We start from the raw sequence: 20,119 nt of genomic DNA on the forward strand, positions 1-20,119 counted from the left end.
TCTCTTGCTGTCTCCCTCTATCCCCACTCTCTCTCATTCTCTCTCTTGCTGTCTCCCTATATCCCCTCTCTCTCTCATTCTCTCTCTTGCTGTCTCCCTCTATCCCCTCTCTCTCATTCTCTCCCTTGCTGTCTCCCTCTATCCCCTCTCTGTCTCTCATTCTCTCTCTTGCTGTCTCCCTCTATCCCCTCTGTCTCTCATTCTCTCTCTTGCTGTCTCCCTCTATCCCCTCTCTGTCTCTCATTCTCTCTCTTGCTGTCTCCCTCTATCCCCTCTCTGTCTCTCATTCTCTCTCTTGCTGTCTCCCTCTATCCCCTCTCTGTCTCTCATTCTCTCTCTTGCTGTCTCCCTCTATCCCCTCTCTCTCTCATTCTCTCTCTTGCTGTCTCCCTCTATCCCCTCTCTCTCTCATTCTCTCTCTTGCTGTCTCCCTCTATCCCCTCTCTCTCTCATTCTCTCTCTTGCTGTCTCCCTCTATCCCCTCTCTCTCTCATTCTCTCTCTTGCTGTCTCCCTCTATCCCCTCTCTCTCTCATTCTCTCTCTTGCTGTCTCCCTCTATCCCCTCTCTGTCTCTCATTCTCTCTCTTGCTGTCTCCCTCTATCCCCTCTCTCTCTCATTCTCTCTCTTGCTGTCTCCCTCTATCCCCTCTCTCTCTCATTCTCTCTCTTGCTGTCTCCCTCTATCCCCTCTCTCTCTCATTCTCTCTCTTGCTTTCTCCCTCTATCCCCTCTCTCTCTCATTCTCTCTCTTGCTGTCTCCCTCTTGCTGTTTCTGCTCTTTCTCTCTTTGTCTACACTCTCATTCTCTCTCTCTCTCTCTCTTTCTCTCTCTCTCTGTCTCTCCCTATCACTGTTTCTGCTCTCTCTCTCTCTCTCTCTCTCTCTCTCTCTCTCTCTCTCTCTCTCTCTCTCTCTCTCGCGTACATTATAGAGTCCTACTGAAGGTTACGGTGTAGTAACAGGTACATGCAATACCACCGTTCTGCTTCACCTTCTTTTATCAAACCATACAATACTCTCTTTATCTCTCATTCTCTTCTCATCTCTCTCTTTGCTCCAAAGAGAGACTGATGAGTCAGACTGACACAGGGTTTGTCCCAAATAGCATCCTATTCCCTACACAGTGCACCACTGTTGACCAGGGCCCGTAGGGGAATAGGGTGCCATTAGGGATGTGACCACAGAGGAAGAATGAATGAAGGTGAATCGTGATATTTGTCTTAAATTCGTGTTCTGGCACTCTTTTCTCTTGGTCCCCCTAATGGATCCTATTGTGGGACACGGCCCACTTACGTACATCATCTAAATAGGCCCGTAAACTACTGGTCGTGTGTGTCCGTGTGTCAGAGGGCCCTTACAGGGTGAGTGATTGGTGACAGGGCTGATGACGAGGAGAGCCTGACTCAGCGTCTTGCCGACACACACACACCCCCTCTGCCGCTCCGCTCACTGCCAGCAGGGCAGAGATGTAACCTCCACTCTGGAAATTAGCTATGTGGGCCATACACACACACTAGATGTAACGACACACACACTCACATAAAACACACACACTCTTTCCCTCTTCCCCTCTGTTTATCCAATTGATCTTATCTTGCTCTTGTCATATAGAGGGGTTCATATAGAATGATTCATGTAGAATGATTCATGTAGAGTGATTCATATAGAGTGGTTCATATAGAATGATTCATATAGAATGATTCATATAGCGTGATTCATGTAGAGTGGTTCATATGGAGTGATTCATATAGAGTGGTTCATATAGAATGATTCATATAGAATGATTCATGTAGAGTGATTCATATAGAGTGGTTCATATAGAGTGGTTCATATAGAGAGATTCATATTTTTATTTAATATATTTTTTTTTATATATATATTTTTATTTTTTTATTTTATTTAACCTTTATTTAACCAGGTAGGCTAGTTGAGAACACCTTTATTTAACCAGGTAGGCTAGTTGAGAACACCTTTATTTAACCAGGTAGGCTAGTTGAGAACACCTTTATTTAACCAGGTAGGCTAGTTGAGAACACCTTTATTTAACCAGGTAGGCTAGTTGAGAACACCTTTATTTAACCAGGTAGGCTAGTTGAGAACACCTTTATTTAACCAGGTAGGCTAGTTGAGAACACCTTTATTTAACCAGGTAGGCTAGTTGAGAACAAGTTCTCATTTGCAACTGCGACCTGGCCAAGATAAAGCATAGCAGTGTGAGCATACAACAAAGAGTTACACATGGAGTAAACAATTAACAAGTCAATAACACAGTAGAAAACGAAGGGGGGGTCTATATACAATGTGTGCAAAAGGCATGAGGAGGTAGGCAAATAATTACAATTTTGCAGATTAACACTGGAGTGATAAAAGATCAGATGGTCATGTACAGGTAGAGATATTGGTGTGCAGAAGAGCAGAAAAGTAAATAAATAGAAACAGTACGGGGATGAGGTAGGTGAAAAGGGTGGGCTATTTACCAATAGACTATGTACAGCTGCAGCGATCGGTTAGCTGCTCAGATAGCTGATGTTTGAAGTTGGTGAGGGAGATAAAAGTCTCCAACTTCAGCGATTTTTGCAATTCGTTCCAGTCACAGGCAGCAGAGTACTGGAACGAAAGGCGGCCAAATGAGGTGTTGGCTTTAGGGATGATCAGTGAGATACACCTGCTGGAGCGCGTGCTACGGATGGGTGTTGCCATCGTGACCAGTGAGCTGAGATAAGGCGGAGCTTTACCTAGCATAGACTTGTAGATGACCTGGAGCCAGTGGGTCTGGCGACGAATATGTAGCGAGGGCCAGCCGACTAGAGCATACAAGTCGCAGTGGTGGGTAGTATAAGGTGCTTTAGTGACAAAACGGATGGCACTGTGATAGACTGCATCCAGTTTGCTGAGTAGAGTGTTGGAAGCCATTTTGTAGATGACATCGCCGAAGTCGAGGATCGGTAGGATAGTCAGTTTTACTAGGGTAAGCTTGGCGGCTTGAGTGAAGGAGGCTTTGTTGCGGAATAGAAAGCCGACTCTTGATTTGATTTTCGATTGGAGATGTTTGATATGAGTCTGGAAGGAGAGTTTGCAGTCTAGCCAGACACCTAGGTACTTATAGACGTCCACATATTCTAGGTCGGAACCATCCAGGGTGGTGATGCTAGTCGGGCATGCAGGTGCAGGCAGCGACCGGTTGAAAAGCATGCATTTGGTTTTACTAGCGTTTAAGAGCAGTTGGAGGCCACGGAAGGAGTGTTGTATGGCATTGAAGCTTGTTTGGAGGTTAGATAGCACAGTGTCCAAAGACGGGCCGAAAGTATATAGAATGGTGTCGTCTGCGTAGAGGTGGATCAGGGAATCGCCCGCAGCAAGAGCAACATCATTGATATACACAGAGAAAAGAGTCGGCCCGAGAATTGAACCCTGTGGCACCCCCATAGAGACTGCCAGAGGACCGGACAGCATGCCCTCCGATTTGACACACTGAACTCTGTCTGCAAAGTAATTGGTGAACCAGGCAAGGCAGTCATCCGAAAAACCGAGGCTACTGAGTCTGCCGATAAGAATATGGTGATTGACAGAGTCGAAAGCCTTGGCGAGGTCGATGAAGACGGCTGCACAGTACTGTCTTTTATCGATGGCGGTTATGATGTCGTTTAGTACCTTGAGTGTGGCTGAGGTGCACCCATGACCGGCTCGGAAACCAGATTGCACAGCGGAGAAGGTACGGTGGGATTCGAGATGGTCAGTGACCTGTTTGTTGACTTGGCTTTCGAAGACCTTAGATAGGCAGGGCAGGATGGATATAGGTCTGTAACAGTTTGGGTCCAGGGTGTCTCCCCCTTTGAAGAGGGGGATGACTGCGGCAGCTTTCCAATCCTTGGGGATCTCAGACGAGATGAAAGAGAGGTTGAACAGGCTGGTAATAGGGGTTGCGACAATGGTGGCAGATAGTTTCAGAAATAGAGGGTCCAGATTGTCAAGCCCAGCTGATTTGTACGGGTCCAGGTTTTGCAGCTCTTTCAGAACATCTGCTATCTGGATTTGGGTAAAGGAGAACCTGGAGAGGCTTGGGCGAGGAGCTGCGGGGGGGGCGGAGCTGTTGGCCGAGGTTGAAGTAGCCAGGCGGAAGGCATGGCCAGCCGTTGAGAAATGCTTATTGAAGTTTTCGATAATCATGGATTTATCAGTGGTGACCGTGTTACCTAGCCTCAGTGCAGTGGGCAGCTGGGAGGAGGTGCTCTTGTTCTCCATGGACTTCACAGTGTCCCAGAACTTTTTGGAGTTGGAGCTACAGGATGCAAACTTCTGCCTGAAGAAGCTGGCCTTAGCTTTCCTGACTGACTGCGTGTATTGGTTCCGGACTTCCCTGAACAGTTGCATATCACGGGGACTATTCGATGCTATTGCAGTCCGCCACAGGATGTTTTTGTGCTGGTCGAGGGCAGTCAGGTCTGGGGTGAACCAAGGGCTGTATCTGTTCTTAGTTCTGCATTTTTTGAACGGAGCATGCTTATCTAAAATGGTGAGGAAGTTACTTTTAAAGAATGACCAGGCATCCTCAACTGACGGGATGAGGTCAATGTCCTTCCAGGATACCCGGGCCAGGTCGATTAGAAAGGCCTGCTCACAGAAGTGTTTTAGGGAGCGTTTGACAGTGATGAGGGGTGGTCGTTTGACTGCGGCTCCGTAGCGGATACAGGCAATGAGGCAGTGATCGCTGAGATCCTGGTTGAAGACAGCGGAGGTGTATTTGGAGGGCCAGTTGGTCAGGATGACGTCTATGAGGGTGCCCTTGTTTACAGAGTTAGGGTTGTACCTGGTGGGTTCCTTGATGATTTGTGTGAGATTGAGGGCATCTAGCTTAGATTGTAGGACTGGCGGGGTGTTAAGCATATCCCAGTTTAGGTCACCTAACAGAACAAACTCTGAAGCTAGATGGGGGGCGATCAATTCACAAATGGTGTCCAGGGCACAGCTGGGAGCTGAGGGGGGTCGGTAGCAGGCGGCAACCGTGAGAGACTTATTTCTGGAGAGAGTAATTTTCAAAATTAGTAGTTCGAACTGTTTGGGTATGGACCTGGAAAGTATGACATTACTTTGCAGGCCATCTCTGCAGTAAACTGCAACTCCTCCCCCTTTGGCAGTTCTATCTTGACGGAAGATGTTATAGTTGGGTATGGAAATCTCTGAATTTTTGGTGGCCTTCCTGAGCCAGGATTCAGACACAGCAAGGACATCAGGGTTAGCAGAGTGTGCTAAAGCAGTGAGTAAGACAAACTTAGGGAGGAGGCTTCTGATGTTGACATGCATGAAACCAAGGCTTTTTCGAACACAGAAGTCAACAAATGAGGGTGCCTGGGGACATGCAGGGCCTGGGTTTACCTCCACATCACCCGCGGAACAGAGAAGGAGTAGTATGAGGGTGCGGCTAAAGGCTATCAAAACTGGTCGCCTAGAGCGTTGGGGACAGAGAATAAGAGGAGCAGGTTTCTGGGCATGGTAGAATATATTCAGGGCATAATGCGCAGACAGGGGTATGGTGGGGTGCGGGTACAGCGGAGGTAAGCCCAGGCACTGGGTGATGATGAGAGAGGTTGTATCTCTGGACATGCTGGTAGTAATGGGTGAGGTCACCGCATGTGTGGGAGGTGGGACAAAGGAGTTATCAGGGGTATGAAGAGTGGAACTAGGGGCTCCATTGTGAACTAAAACAATGATAACTAACCTGAACAACAGTATACAAGGCATATTGACATTTGAGAGAGACATACAGCGAGGCATACAGTAATCACAGGTGTTGAATTGGGAAAGCTAGCTAAAACAGTAGGTGAGACAACAGCTAATCAGCTAGCACAACAACAGCAGGTAAAATGGCGTAGACTAGGCAACGGGGCCGACAGATAAAACAAACAAGCAGAATGGAGTACCGTGATTTATGGACAGTCCAGCGTGCATCAGCTATGTAGCCAAGAGATCAGTGTCCAGGGGGCAGCGGTGGATGGGGAAGGGAAGCTGGACTGGCGAGTGTTATCCAGGTTAAAAAAATGAACAATGACTAAATAGCTTGTAGCTAGTTAGCTGGTTAGCTTCTGGAGGTTCTTGAGTGTGTTCTAAAAATAAATAAAAAATAATAGCGATTCCGTATCACATTGGGTGAGGCAGGTTTCCGGAAGGTATAAACAAATTAAAAGTCAAAAGAGATAGAAAGTAAATATGGGTCCGGTGGGCGTTTGGGACGCGGCGATTCAGGCGGTTAGCAGGCCTGTGCTAACAAGCTAACAGTTTGTAGGCCCGGGCTAGACAAGGTAGCAGTTAGCGGACCGGAGCTGGACAGGCTAGCAGTTAGCAGGCCGAATTAGCAAGCAGGGAGATAGCGAGGGCTAGAGAGTTAGCCTTTGGGGGACGTCGCGATGGGGTGAGTCTGTTTATTCCTCTTCATGCGGTGACATCGATAGACCGGTCGTGGGCCCGGGTATTGTAGCTCAGGAGTATGCTACGGTGGTAGCGCAGGCCGGGCTAGCTTCAAGCTAAGTGGGTGGAAACGCTAGCCAGGGGTAGTCGTCCAGGGTTGCGGTTTAGCTAGATAGCTAGTTGTGAAGATCCAGCGTATTTGGAAGCTTAGGTTTAGCAAAATGTTTTTAAAAAGGGATAGCTATGTAAAAGACGAAAAATATGTAAAAAACGAAAAATAAACAAAATATACAGGGACACGACACGACAGGACGACTTACTGCTACGCCATCTTGGATTATATGGAGTGATTCAAACAACACAGATCACAACACTTCAGAGAGCACACTGTGTCCCAAATGGCACACTATTCTACAGTGTACAAAACATTAGGAACACATTCCTAATATTGAGTTCCAATCCCCTCCCCCGTCAACTTGCTGGATGTCCTTTGGATGGTGAACCATTCTTGATAAACACAGGAAACTTCTGAGTGTGAAAAACCCAGCATTGCTGCAGTTCTTGACACACTCAAACCGGTGCGCCTGGCACCTACTACCATACCACGTTCAAAGGCACTTCAATATTTTGTCTTGTCCATTCACTCTCTGAATAACACACATACACAATCCATGTCTCCATTGTCTCAAGGCATAACAGTCCTTCTATAACCTGTATCCTCCCCTTCATCTACACTGATTAAAGTGAATTTAACAAGTGACATCATTAAGGGATCATACTGCAGCTTTCACCTGGATTCACCTGGTCAGTCTGTCATGGAAAGAGAAGGTGTTCCTAATGTTTTGTACACTGCTTCTATAGTGCACAACCCTATGGGCCCGGTCAAAAATAGTGCACTACATATGGAATAGGGTGCCATTTGGGATGTATACCACACTAAAGGGTTTCCGGGAGGTCTTTGATCGTGTGATATTCAACAGAGGGTGGATGTGGGCGAGTCCCTTCTGTGTGTCTATATGGAAACAACTGTGTGGATATGGAAACAACTGGCAATAAGGTGGACACATTTAGACTAGAACAACTGCAACATACACCATCATAGTTAAACATTACCCATAGGTATAGTAGCCTGTTATTGGTATAGTAGCCTGTTATTGGTATAGTAGCCTGTTATTGGTATATTAGCCTGTTATTGGTATAGTAGCCTGTTATTGGTATAGTAGCCTGTTATTGGTATATTAGCCTGTTATTGGTATATTAGCCTGTTATTGGTATAGTAGCCTGTTATTGGTATAGTAGCCTGTTATTGGTATAGTAGCCTGTTATTGGTATAGTAGCCTGTTATTGGTACAGTAGCCTGTTATTGGTATAGTAGCCTATTACTGGTATATTAGCCTGTTATTGGTATATTAGCCTGTTATTGGTATAGTAGCCTGTTATTGGTATAGTAGCCTGTTATTGGTATATTAGCCTGTTATTGGTATAGTAGCCTGTTATTGGTATAGTAGCCTGTTATTGGTATATTAGCCTGTTATTGGTATAGTAGCCTGTTACTGGTATATTAGCCTGTTATTGGTATAGTAGCCTGTTATTGGTACATTAGCCTGTTATTGTTATATTAGCCTGGTTCGTATTCTCTGCATCTATCTTTCTCTTCAGGCTTGCTATTTGTATTATTTCTCTCTCATGTCTCTCATCCTCACACACACACCCCCACACACACACACACGCGCGCACGTACCCATGCACATACACACTTGTATAACACACAATTCAGTCCCATTCAACATCTCATTTTCCCTAACCTAAACCTAACCCTCACCCTAACCTTAAGACTAACCTTAACCCCAAAAAAACAAATTATTCTAACACCAACACTAATTCTAACCTTAACCCTAAACCCCCTAGAAATAGCATTTGACCTTGATCTCCCCAGTTGGTCCATTTTTGTTCGTTTACTATTCCTGTGGGGTTAAACACGTCCACACACACACACAATCCTTCATGTGCTCTCCCCAGGCTCAATCACTGAGGTATATGAACTATGCAACCTGTTCCTTGTGTGAATGTCTCTCCTACTCGGCGCGGGTACGCGCATCGAGAGGTAGCCGGAGCACGTACGTTGATTTCTCTCGAACAAGAGAGGAGTGAACGCACATCGCATTTTCCATCATACACCACACACATGCTGCAGGCTCTCTCAAGCTTACGATTCCAGCCAGAGATCGAGGCGAGAGAGTGACGGAACGAACAATTGTCTGACACTGAAGCACGGACCAGAAAGCGACTGAGAGGAGGACTATAGAGTAGAGAGAGAGAGGGGAACTGGAGATCATTTGACCAAATATGCCTTAAAAGCCATTTTCGGAGGTCCGCCTGCGTGCCCATTGATTACATGCTCGTCCTTTTATTTATTTATTTTTACCAACATTTTGATTACAATTTCTCGGTTGTTTGCTCTTTGAGTCAGTGACTGGCACGTTACGGGATGTGTTACGGAATTTGAAGATGGAGTTTTCCTCCCCTGTAGTGGATACGGTGCTGTTCCTCGTCTCGTCCTCCGGTTCATCTCAAGGTCCTACGGTCAGTTACAACTGCACCCCGCCACCCGCGCTACGAGCCGCATTTATTATCCCACAGGTGCGCTCTTCCTGCTGTAGACCCCTCCTCCACGCGGCGAGGTCAGGTCAGGACCCTTCCAAAACTCTCCATTCTGGTTCGACGATAACCACTAACTGTAAGGTAAGAAGGCATTACATTCAAATGTTCATTTCAGTAATTCTACGACACAACATTGAACCGAACCGTCCACTATTGTCAATTTGACACCATTCTATCGCCTGTCACACGGCATTTTGATGGATTCGACCACACAAGTATTCAATGTGAAAATTGTGATTTGGCTAGAAGACAGTAGCACGCGATATATTGGAACGTGTTTAAACGACGATAGGCTGGGAAAACTATTACAAGTTTCAGATGATAGGTTGGAACAAAATACACATTTGACTGTACTTCGACATCAATAGGCAAAACCAATATTGCGGTAAAAGAAGAAAAAGCTACACGTCGATTCAGAACCCCTTGTGATTGGTTTTAGGGCAAGGCCACCTCGGTGTGTTGGTAGTGCATAATGAACATGGCATGGAGTGAATTGAGGTACTGTAGACTGCTAACCTATTCAGTGAGACAGAGGTAGAGGTAGAGAGGGAGACGGGAGAGAGAGAGAGACGGGGAGAGAGGGGAAGAGGGAGATGGGGAGAGAGAGAGACCCTCTTGAGAATGAACTCAACAGCAGTTATCTGAAACTGCATCACACACACACACACACACACACACACACACACACACACACACACACACACACACACACACACACACACACACACACACACACACACACACACACACACTGCTTATATATATTTATATCATGTCCCCTCAACCATCCATTTAAATGATTGCAACCCTTTACAACCCACACAATAATGATAGGATTGGTATCCTTTATGCATATGAAAAGGACATGAAGAACAATGTAGGCTAGTCTACTGCTCTTATTCCCACTAGATTTCTCTTCCACCCACTAGGGTCAAGTTTGGAGAGCCACTGGGCTGTCCTCTTCCTGTGGAGGTGTGTGTGTGTGTGTGTGTGTGTGTGTGTGTGTGTGTGTGTGTGTGTGTGTGTGTGTGTGTGTGTGTGTGTGTGTGTGTGTGTGTGTGTGTGTGTGTGTGTGTGTGTGTGTGTGTGTGTGTGTGTGTGTGTGAGTGAGAGAGAGAGAGAGAGAGAGAGAGACCAGTGCTTAATTTGAACCGCATCCTGGCAGAACAGGATCCGGCACCTCTCAGTTTTGGACTGTGTGGTTCAGGAACCCATTTTCCAGGATCCGGTTCATCTCGTTACCATGTGAACATGATCATAAAAGCAAGCAAAGTTGAATTCAAGTTGCCTCCTCTGTAATTGTCCTGGCCGGACCCCTAAACAACGTCATGTGAAAACTGATATTCTAAGAATTGATTTGTGTTTGGGTCGTGGTTTCTATATAGACCCACGTGTGGCCATTACTGTGGTGAGAAGGAGAAGAGAGTCTGTATCTGTCACAGAACTAGGATGACAATCATCTTCTATGACCTCTCTTTGCTCTGATACACACTTACAAAAAAGGGTTCCAAAAGGGTTCTTCGGCTGTCCCCACAGGAGAACCCTTTTTTGGTTCCAGGTAGAACTCATTTGGGTTCCATGTAGAGCCCTCTGTTGAAAGCAACCCAGCATTGAAAGGGTTCTACATGGAACTCATAAGGGTTCTACCTGAAAGCAAAAATAGTATTTCAAAGGGTTCTCCTATGGGGACAGCTGAGGAACCCTTTTAGGAGCCTGCAGCTCTCATCTCTCCAATTTGCACTTCATCATTTATTTATCGAATTGAATCCCAGCCGCGGGAAGGGCTCTGGAGGTGCCGTATCTCCCCTGATGATTTGAATTTTCCAAAGTTGTAGAATGTGTTGCGAAGTAAATGAAATCACTGTGAATGGTACACCAGGAGTAGGCTGATCATTCAGCTGGTGGAATGGGTGTTGTCCAATCACAAGGCATGTCTATGGTCAGAAACACGCAGCATGTCTCAGGCCTTTCGCAGTGTTTCTAATGCAATCGTGGGTCAACACAGGATGGAAAGCAAATGGACCCTGCTGAAAAGTGAAGACTAATCTGTCTGTAGGTTATCAACTAACAAATAGACCTATTGAGCGAACACCATTCTTTTACAAAGTTAAGCGAGATAGAGAGAAGCTTTTGGCAAGGACGCATCGGCCATCGCGGGTGAGTGAACTGTGCATCATTGGGTGAAACTGGAAAGCATTTTCAGAACTATAATTTCCTCCTCATATTGTAGAATATGTGTCATCACATATAGACTACTGATGGAAGGTCCTTTTTATTGACCTCAGTTTGTCAGTTTGTCAGTGTTAAAGCACCCTGTCATTTCCATCATCTGTGACGTATTAAAAAATGATGTAGAATTGCATGAAATGCGATTTTAAAAGGCCACATTTGACCTTTCAGCTACACTAATGTTCCCCATGTGTGTGCATTGTGCAAGTGCCTCTATACTGCTCCATGTCAATATGTACAAGTACCTCTATACTGCTCCATGTCAATATGTACAAGTACCTCTATACTGCTCCATGTCAATATGTACAAGTACCTCTATACTGCTCCATGTCAATATGTACAAGTACCTCTATACTGCTCCATGTCAATATGTACAAGTACCTCTATACTGCTCCATGTCAATATGTACAAGTACCTCTATACTGCTCCATGCCAATATGTACAAGTGGTGATCATGCAGTGCTTTATTGTAAAGGGGAATTCTTCTTCATACACTCCGATACCTCAGACCCCCCTCTCAGCTCACTTTTTGAAGCACAGTGTGTGACACACAGCTTTCCCCTGCCACATATAATTATGATACACAGTCTAAAGCGAGAGAGTGTTAATTAGCTATTGTATGACAGCTATGTAAAAACCCATGCGTCATCCTAGAAGAAGTACGGTCTTACTTTGTCAAGACAGCAAGCTCTGGTTTGTTCCTTTGTCTGTTCAACTCAGGCCCAAATGTTTGTCTCTGTGTGTCTTTATTTGTGTGTGTGTTTGTCTCTGTGTGTGTGTTTGCGTTTGCGTTTGTCTCTGTGTGTGTGTTTGTGTTTGTCTGTCTATGTGTCTTTGTGTGTGTGTGTTTGTCTGTGTGTTTGTTTGTCTATGTGTCTCTGTGTGTGTGTCTCTGTGTGTGTTTGTCTGTGTGTGTTTGTCTATGTGTCTGTGTGTGTATGTTTGTCTATGTGTCTGTGTGTGTGTGTTTGTCTCTCTGTGTGTGTGTGTGTGTGTGTGTCTCTGTGTGTTTGTCTCTGTGTGTGTGTGTGTGTTTGTCTCTGTATCTGAGTGTTTGTGTGTTTGTCTATGTGTCTGTGTGTGCGTGTGTGTTTGTCTGTGTGTTTGTTTGTCTATGTGTCTCTGTGCGTGTGTCTCTGTGTGTGTTTGTCTGTGTGTGTTTGTCTGTCTGTGTGTGTGTGTCTCTGTGTGTTTGTCTCTGTGTGTGTGTGTTTGTCTCTGTGTCTGTGTGTGTTTGCCTCTGTGTGTGTGTGTGTGTTTTTCTCTGTGTGTGTGGGTGTGTGTTCATCTCTGTGTCTGTGTGTGTTTGTCTCTGTGTGTGTCTGTGTTTGTGTCTGTGTGTGTGTGTCTCTGTGTCTGTGTGTGTTTGTCTCTGTGTCTGTGTGTGTTTGTCTATGTGTGTTTGTCTGTGTGTGTGTGTTTGTCTCTGCATGTGTATGTGTTTGTCTCTGTGTGTTTGTCTATGTGTGTTTGTCTATGTGTGTGTTTGTCTCTCTCTGTGTCTTTATATCTCTGTGTGTCTCTGTATCTCTGTGTGTGCCTCTGTGTGTGTCTATCATATTGTATGTTCAAATTGTGTGCGTATGCAGTATGTGTACACAAGTGTGTCATATAGTACATGTTCAATTGTGTGTGTATGTCTATGTTTCTCCCCCTCAAAGGTGTGAGATTGAACTCACACACATTAAAGTGCCTTTTATATAGACTAGCCTCTGGACACCTCTTAGGGGCCATTTCTCTTGACTCCATCATCCCTCTCTCCTCCACCATCACTCCATCCAGCCTTAGAGAACTCTGTCTCAATCTAGGCTCAATCCCAGTACACTTTAGAAAAGGAGATAGCTAGAACCTAAAAAGGTTATTTGGCTGTCCCCATAGGAGAACCCTTTGAATAACCCTTTTTGGTTCCAGGTATAACCCTTTTTGGTTCCAGGTATAACCCTTTTTGGTTCCAGGTATAACCCTTTTTGGTTCCAGGTATAACCCTTTTTGGTTCCAGGTATAACCCTTTTTGGTTCCAGGTATAACCCTTTCTGGTTCCAGGTATAACCCTTTTTGGTTCCAGGTATAACCCTTTCTGGTTCCAGGTATAACCCTTTCCACAGAGGGTTTCGACATGGAACCCAGAAGGGTTCTCCCTGGAACCAAAAAGGGTTATACCTGGAACCAAAAAGGGTTATTCAAAGGGTTCTCCTATGGGGACAGCCGAAGAACGCTTTTGGAACACACTTTTCTAAGAGTGTACACCGCTTAGAGTGTACCTCACTTAGTGTACCCCGCTTAGAGTGTACCTCACTTAGTGTACCCCGCTTAGAGTGTACCTCACTTAGTGTACCCTGCTTATAGTGTAACTCACTTAGTGTACCCTGCTTAGAGTGTACCTCACTTAGTGTACACTGCTTATAGTGTACCTCACTTAGTGTACCCCGCTTAGAGTGTACCTCACTTAGTGTACCCCGCTTAGAGTGTACCTCACTTAGTGTACCCCGCTTAGAGTGTACCTCACTTAGTGTACCCTGCTTATAGTGTACCTCACTTAGTGTACCCCGCTTAGAGTGTACCTCACTTAGTGTACCCCGCTTAGAGTGTACCTCACTTAGTGTACCCCGCTTAGAGTGTACCTCACTTAGTGTACCCCGCTTATAGTGTACCTCACTTAGTGTACCCCGCTTATAGTGTACCTCACTTAGTGTACCCTGCTTATAGTGTACCTCACTTAGTGTACCCCGCTTATAGTGTACCTCACTTAGTGTACCCTGCTTATAGTGTACCTCACTTAGTGTACCCCGCTTATAGTGTACCTCACTTAGTGTACCCTGCTTATAGTGTACCTCACTTAGTGTACCCTGCTTATAGTGTACCTCACTTAGTGTACCCCGCTTATAGTGTACCTCACTTAGTGTACCCTGCTTATAGTGTACCTCACTTATTGTACCCCGCTTATAGTGTACCTCACTTAGTGTACCCTGCTTATAGTGTACCTCACTTAGTGTACCCTGCTTATAGTGTACCTCACTTAGTGTACCCCGCTTATAGTGTACCTCACTTAGTGTACCCTGCTTATAGTGTACCTCACTTAGTGTACCCCGCTTAGAGTGTACCTCACTTAGTGTACCCCGCTTATAGTGTACCTCACTTATTGTACCCCGCTTATAGTGTACCTCACTTAGTGTACCCCGCTTAGAGTGTACCTCACTTAGTGTACCCTGCTTATAGTGTACCTCACTTAGTGTACCCTGCTTATAGTGTACCTCACTTAGTGTACCCTGCTTATAGTGTACCTCACTTAGTGTACCCCGCTTAGTGTTTTTCACAATGCCTGTACTGGCATCAGTAATAGCTTTTCTTAGATTTCTCCTGCAACAAATACATGCTGACCATATGAGTAATATATGAGAACTGTAAAACAACAATGTGCCCGTAATGTACCTGTCCTCTGGCTGTAGTTCAGTGTGGAGTAGTAATGTACCTGTCCTCTGGTTGTAGTTCAGTGTGGAGTAGTAATGTACCTGTCCTCTGGTTGTAGTTCAGTGTGGAGTAGTAATGTACCTGTCCTCTGGTTGTAGTTCAGCGTGGAGTAGTAATGTACCTGTCCTCTGGTTGTAGTTCAGTGTGGAGTAGTAATGTACCTGTCCTCTGGCTGTAGTTCAGTGTGGAGTAGTAATGTACTTGTCCTCTGGTTGTAGTTCAGTGTGGAGTAGTAATGTACCTGTCCTCTGGTTGTAGTTCAGTGTGGAGTAGTAATGTACCTGTCCTCTGGCTGTAGTTCAGTGTGGAGTAGTAATGTACCTGTCCTCTGGCTGTAGTTCAGTGTGGAGTAGTAATGTACCTGTCCTCTGGCTGTAGTTCAGCGTGGAGTAGTAATGTACCTGTCCTCTGGTTGTAGTTCAGCGTGGAGTAGTAATGTACCTGTCCTCTGGTTGTAGTTCAGTGTGGAGTAGTAATGTACCTGTCCTCTGGTTGTAGTTCAGTGTGGAGTAGTAATGTACCCGTCCTCTGGCTGTAGTTCAGTGTGGAGTAGTAATGTACCCATCCTCTGGCTGTAGTTCAGTGTGGAGTAGTAATGTACCCGTCCTCTGGCTGTAGTTCAGTGTGGAGTAGTAATGTACCTGTCCTCTGGCTGTAGTTCAGTGTGGAGTAGTAATGTACCTGTCCTCTGGCTGTAGTTCAGTGTGGAGTAGTAATGTACCTGTCCTCTGGCTGTAGTTCAGTGTGGAGTAGTAATGTACCTGTCCTCTGGTTGTAGTTCAGTGTGGAGTAGTAATGTACCTGTCCTCTGGTTGTATTTCAGTGTGGAGTAGTAATGTACCTGTCCTCTGGCTGTAGTTCAATGTGGAGTAGTAATGTACCTGTCCTCTGGCTGTAGTTCAGTGTGGAGTAGTAATGTACCTGTCCTCTGGCTGTAGTTCAGTGTGGAGTAGTAATGTACCTGTCCTCTGGCTGTAGTTCAGTGTGGAGTAGTAATGTACCTGTCCTCTGGCGGTAGTTCAGTGGGGAGTAGTAATGTACCTGTCCTCTGACTGTAGTTCAGTGTGGAGTAGTAATGTACCTGTCCTCTGGCTGTAGTTCAGTGTGGAGTAGTAATGTACTTGTCCTCTGGTTGTAGTTCAGTGTGGAGTAGTAATGTACCTGTCCTCTGGTTGTAGTTCAGTGTGGAGTAGTAATGTACCTGTCCTCTGGCTGTAGTTCAGTGTGGAGTAGTAATGTACCTGTCCTCTGGCTGTAGTTCAGTGTGGAGTAGTAATGTACCTGTCCTCTGGCTGTAGTTCAGCGTGGAGTAGTAATGTACCTGTCCTCTGGTTGTAGTTCAGCGTGGAGTAGTAATGTACCTGTCCTCTGGTTGTAGTTCAGTGTGGAGTAGTAATGTACCTGTCCTCTGGTTGTAGTTCAGTGTGGAGTAGTAATGTACCCGTCCTCTGGCTGTAGTTCAGTGTGGAGTAGTAATGTACCCATCCTCTGGCTGTAGTTCAGTGTGGAGTAGTAATGTACCCGTCCTCTGGCTGTAGTTCAGTGTGGAGTAGTAATGTACCTGTCCTCTGGCTGTAGTTCAGTGTGGAGTAGTAATGTACCTGTCCTCTGGCTGTAGTTCAGTGTGGAGTAGTAATGTACCTGTCCTCTGGCTGTAGTTCAGTGTGGAGTAGTAATGTACCTATCCTCTGGCTGTAGTTCAGTGTGGAGTAGTAATGTACCTGTCCTCTGGCTGTAGTTCAGTGTGGAGTAGTAATGTACCTGTCCTCTGGCTGTAGTTCAGTGTGGAGTAGTAATGTACCTGTCCTCTGGCTGTAGTTCAGTGCGGAGTAGTAATGTACCTGTCCTCTGGCTGTAGTTCAGTGTGGAGTAGTAATGTACCTGTCCTCTGGCTGTAGTTCAGTGTGGAGTAGTAATGTCCCTGTCCTCTGGCTGTAGTTCAGTGTGGAGTAGTAATGTACCTGTCCTCTGGTTGTAGTTCAGCGTGGAGTAGTAATGTACCTGTCCTCTGGTTGTGGTTCAGTGTGGAGTAGTAATGTACCTGTCCTCTGGCTGTAGTTCAGTGTGGAGTAGTAATGTACCTGTCCTCTGGCTGTAGTTCAGTGTGGAGTAGTAATGTACCCGTCCTCTGGCTGTAGTTCAGTGTGGAGTAGTAATGTGCCCATCCTCTGGCTGTAGTTCAGTGTGGAGTAGTAATGTACCTGTCCTCTGGCTGTAGTTCAGTGCGGAGTAGTAATGTACCTGTCCTCTGGCTGTAGTTCAGTGTGGAGTAGTAATGTACCTGTCCTCTGGCTGTAGTTCAGTGTGGAGTAGTAATGTCCCTGTCCTCTGGCTGTAGTTCAGTGTGGAGTAGTAATGTACCTGTCCTCTGGTTGTAGTTCAGCGTGGAGTAGTAATGTACCTGTCCTCTGGTTGTGGTTCAGTGTGGAGTAGTAATGTACCTGTCCTCTGGCTGTAGTTCAGTGTGGAGTAGTAATGTACCTGTCCTCTGGCTGTAGTTCAGTGTGGAGTAGTAATGTACCCGTCCTCTGGCTGTAGTTCAGTGTGGAGTAGTAATGTGCCCATCCTCTGGCTGTAGTTCAGTGTGGAGTAGTAATGTACCTGTCCTCTGGCTGTAGTTCAGTGTGGAGTAGTAATGTACCCTTCCTCTGGCTGTAGTTCAGTGTGGAGTAGTAATGTACCTGTCCTCTGGCTGTAGTTCAGTGTGGAGTAGTAATGTACCTGTCCTCTGGCTGTAGTTCAGTGTGGAGTAGTAATGTACCTGTCCTCTGGCTGTAGTTCAGTGTGGAGTAGTAATGTACCTGTCCTCTGGTTGTAGTTCAGTGTGGAGTAGTAATGTACCTGTCCTCTGGTTGTAGTTCAGTGTGGAGTAGTAATGTACCTGTCCTCTGGCTGTAGTTCAGTGTGGAGTAGTAATGTACCTGTCCTCTGGCTGTAGTTCAGTGTGGAGTAGTAATGTACCCATCCTCTGGCTGTAGTTCAGTGTGGAGTAGTAATGTACCTGTCCTCTGGCTGTAGTTCAGTGTGGAGTAGTAATGTACCTGTCCTCTGGCTGTAGTTCAGTGTGGAGTAGTAATGTACCCCTTCTCTGGCTGTAGTTCAGTGTGGAGTAGTAATGTACCTGTCCTCTGGCTGTAGTTCAGTGTGGAGTAGTAATGTACCTGTCCTCTGGCTGTAGTTCAGTGTGGAGTAGTAATGTACCTGTCCTCTGGTTGTAGTTCAGTGTGGAGTAGTAATATACCTGTCCTCTGGTTGTAGTTCAGTGTGGAGTAGTAATGTACCTGTCCTCTGGCTGTAGTTCAGTGTGGAGTAGTAATGTACCCGTCCTCTGGCTGTAGTTCAGTGTGGAGTAGTAATGTGCCCATCCTCTGGCTGTAGTTCAGTGTGGAGTAGTAATGTACCTGTCCTCTGGCTGTAGTTCAGTGTGGAGTAGGAATGTACCTGTCCACTGGTTGTAGTTCAGTGTGGAGTAGTAATGTACCTGTCCTCTGGTTGTAGTTCAGTGTGGAGTAGTAATGTACCCGTCCTCTGGCTGTAGTTCAGTGTGGAGTAGTAATGTACCCATCCTCTGGCTGTAGTTCAGTGTGGAGTAGTAATGTGCCCATCCTCTGGCTGTAGTTCAGTGTGGAGTAGTAATGTACCTGTCCTCTGGCTGTAGTTCAGTGTGGAGTAGTAATGTACCTGTCCTCTGGCTGTAGTTCAGTGTGGAGTAGTAATGTACCTGTCCTCTGGCTGTAGTTCAGTGTGGAGTAGTAATGTACCTGTCCTCTGGCTGTAGTTCAGTGTGGAGTAGTAATGTACCTGTCCTCTGGCTGTAGTTCAGTGTGGAGTAGTAATATACCTATCCTCTGGCTGTAGTTAAGTGTGGAGTAGTAATGTACCTGTCCTCTGGCTGTAGTTCAGTGTGGAGTAGTAATGTACCTGTCCTCTGGCTGTAGTTCAGTGTGGAGTAGTAATGTACCTGTCCTCTGGCTGTAGTTCAGTGTGGAGTAGTAATGTACCTATCCTCTGGCTGTAGTTCAGTGTGGAGTAGTAATGTACCTGTCCTCTGGTTGTAGTTCAGTGTGGAGTAGTAATGTACCTGTCCTCTGGCTGTAGTTCAGTGTGGAGTAGTAATGTACCTGTCCTCTGGCTGTAGTTCAGTGTGGAGTAGTAATGTACCTGTCCTCTGGTTGTAGTTCAGTGTGGAGTAGTAATGTACCTGTCCTCTGGCTGTAGTTCAGTGTGGAGTAGTAATGTACCCATCCTCTGGCTGTAGTTCAGTGTGGAGTAGTAATGTACCTGTCCTCTGGCTGTAGTTCATTGTGGAGTAGTAATGTACCTGTCCTCTGGCTGTAGTTCAATGTGGAGTAGTAATGTCCCTCTCCTCTGGCTGTAGTTCAGTGTGGAGTAGTAATGTACCTGTCCTCTGGCTGTAGTTCAGTGTGGAGTAGTAATGTACCTGTCCTCTGGCTGTAGTTCAGTGTGGAGTAGTAATGTACCTATCCTCTGGCTGTAGTTCAGTGTGGAGTAGTAATGTACCTGTCCTCTGGTTGTAGTTCAGTGTGGAGTAGTAATGTACCTGTCCTCTGGCTGTAGTTCAGTGTGGAGTAGTAATGTACCTGTCCTCTTTCTGTAGTTCAGTGTGGAGTAGTAATGTACCTGTCCTCTGGCTGTAGTTCAATGTGGAGTAGTAATGTCCCTCTCCTCTGGCTGTAGTTCAGTGTGGAGTCGTACTGAAGCAGTTTGACATGTGTAACAGGACTGTTCTTGCTTTGTGTTGTGAACGATCCTCAACAAGGGCTCCAGCATGTAGCACCAGTCACATATTTATTACAGCTGGTTAGGCGCTTGTGACCGTGGTAACCACAGTTACCCAACAATAATACATGTTTTCCACTGCAAGAATAGATGAAAATTACAATGCACAAAATATACTAATCATTTCACAAATGTACCTGATAGGGAAATAGTACGTATAGCACGTCATGCATTGTAGTACGAGTTCACTGTACAAAATACACCAAACGCCCCCAGACACAGTGAAGAACCAGCTAGCGTTAGTTGAAATGATATTCAACAAAGTACACCAAACACCCCCAGACACAGTGAAGAACCAGCTAGCGTTAGTTGAAATGATATTCAACAAAGTACACCAGAAATATTCAAAAGAAACACCACTTCTCACGTATAATATTCCAGCTATGTTTACAAACACATTGATATCACTTGTACATTCCGCTCTGCACTTAGGAATATAAAAATCATTTTTGATGTATAGTGCTTTGCAACAGTTAACTTACGGCTGGTTTGGTGCTTGTTGGCTGGGACGACTCTAACTCAAACACGCCTCTCATAAGCAAGCCATGCAAACCAGCC

Source organism: Oncorhynchus kisutch, linkage group LG1 (assembly GCF_002021735.2).
Source record: "Oncorhynchus kisutch isolate 150728-3 linkage group LG1, Okis_V2, whole genome shotgun sequence".
NCBI classification, from domain to species: domain Eukaryota; kingdom Metazoa; phylum Chordata; class Actinopteri; order Salmoniformes; family Salmonidae; genus Oncorhynchus; species Oncorhynchus kisutch.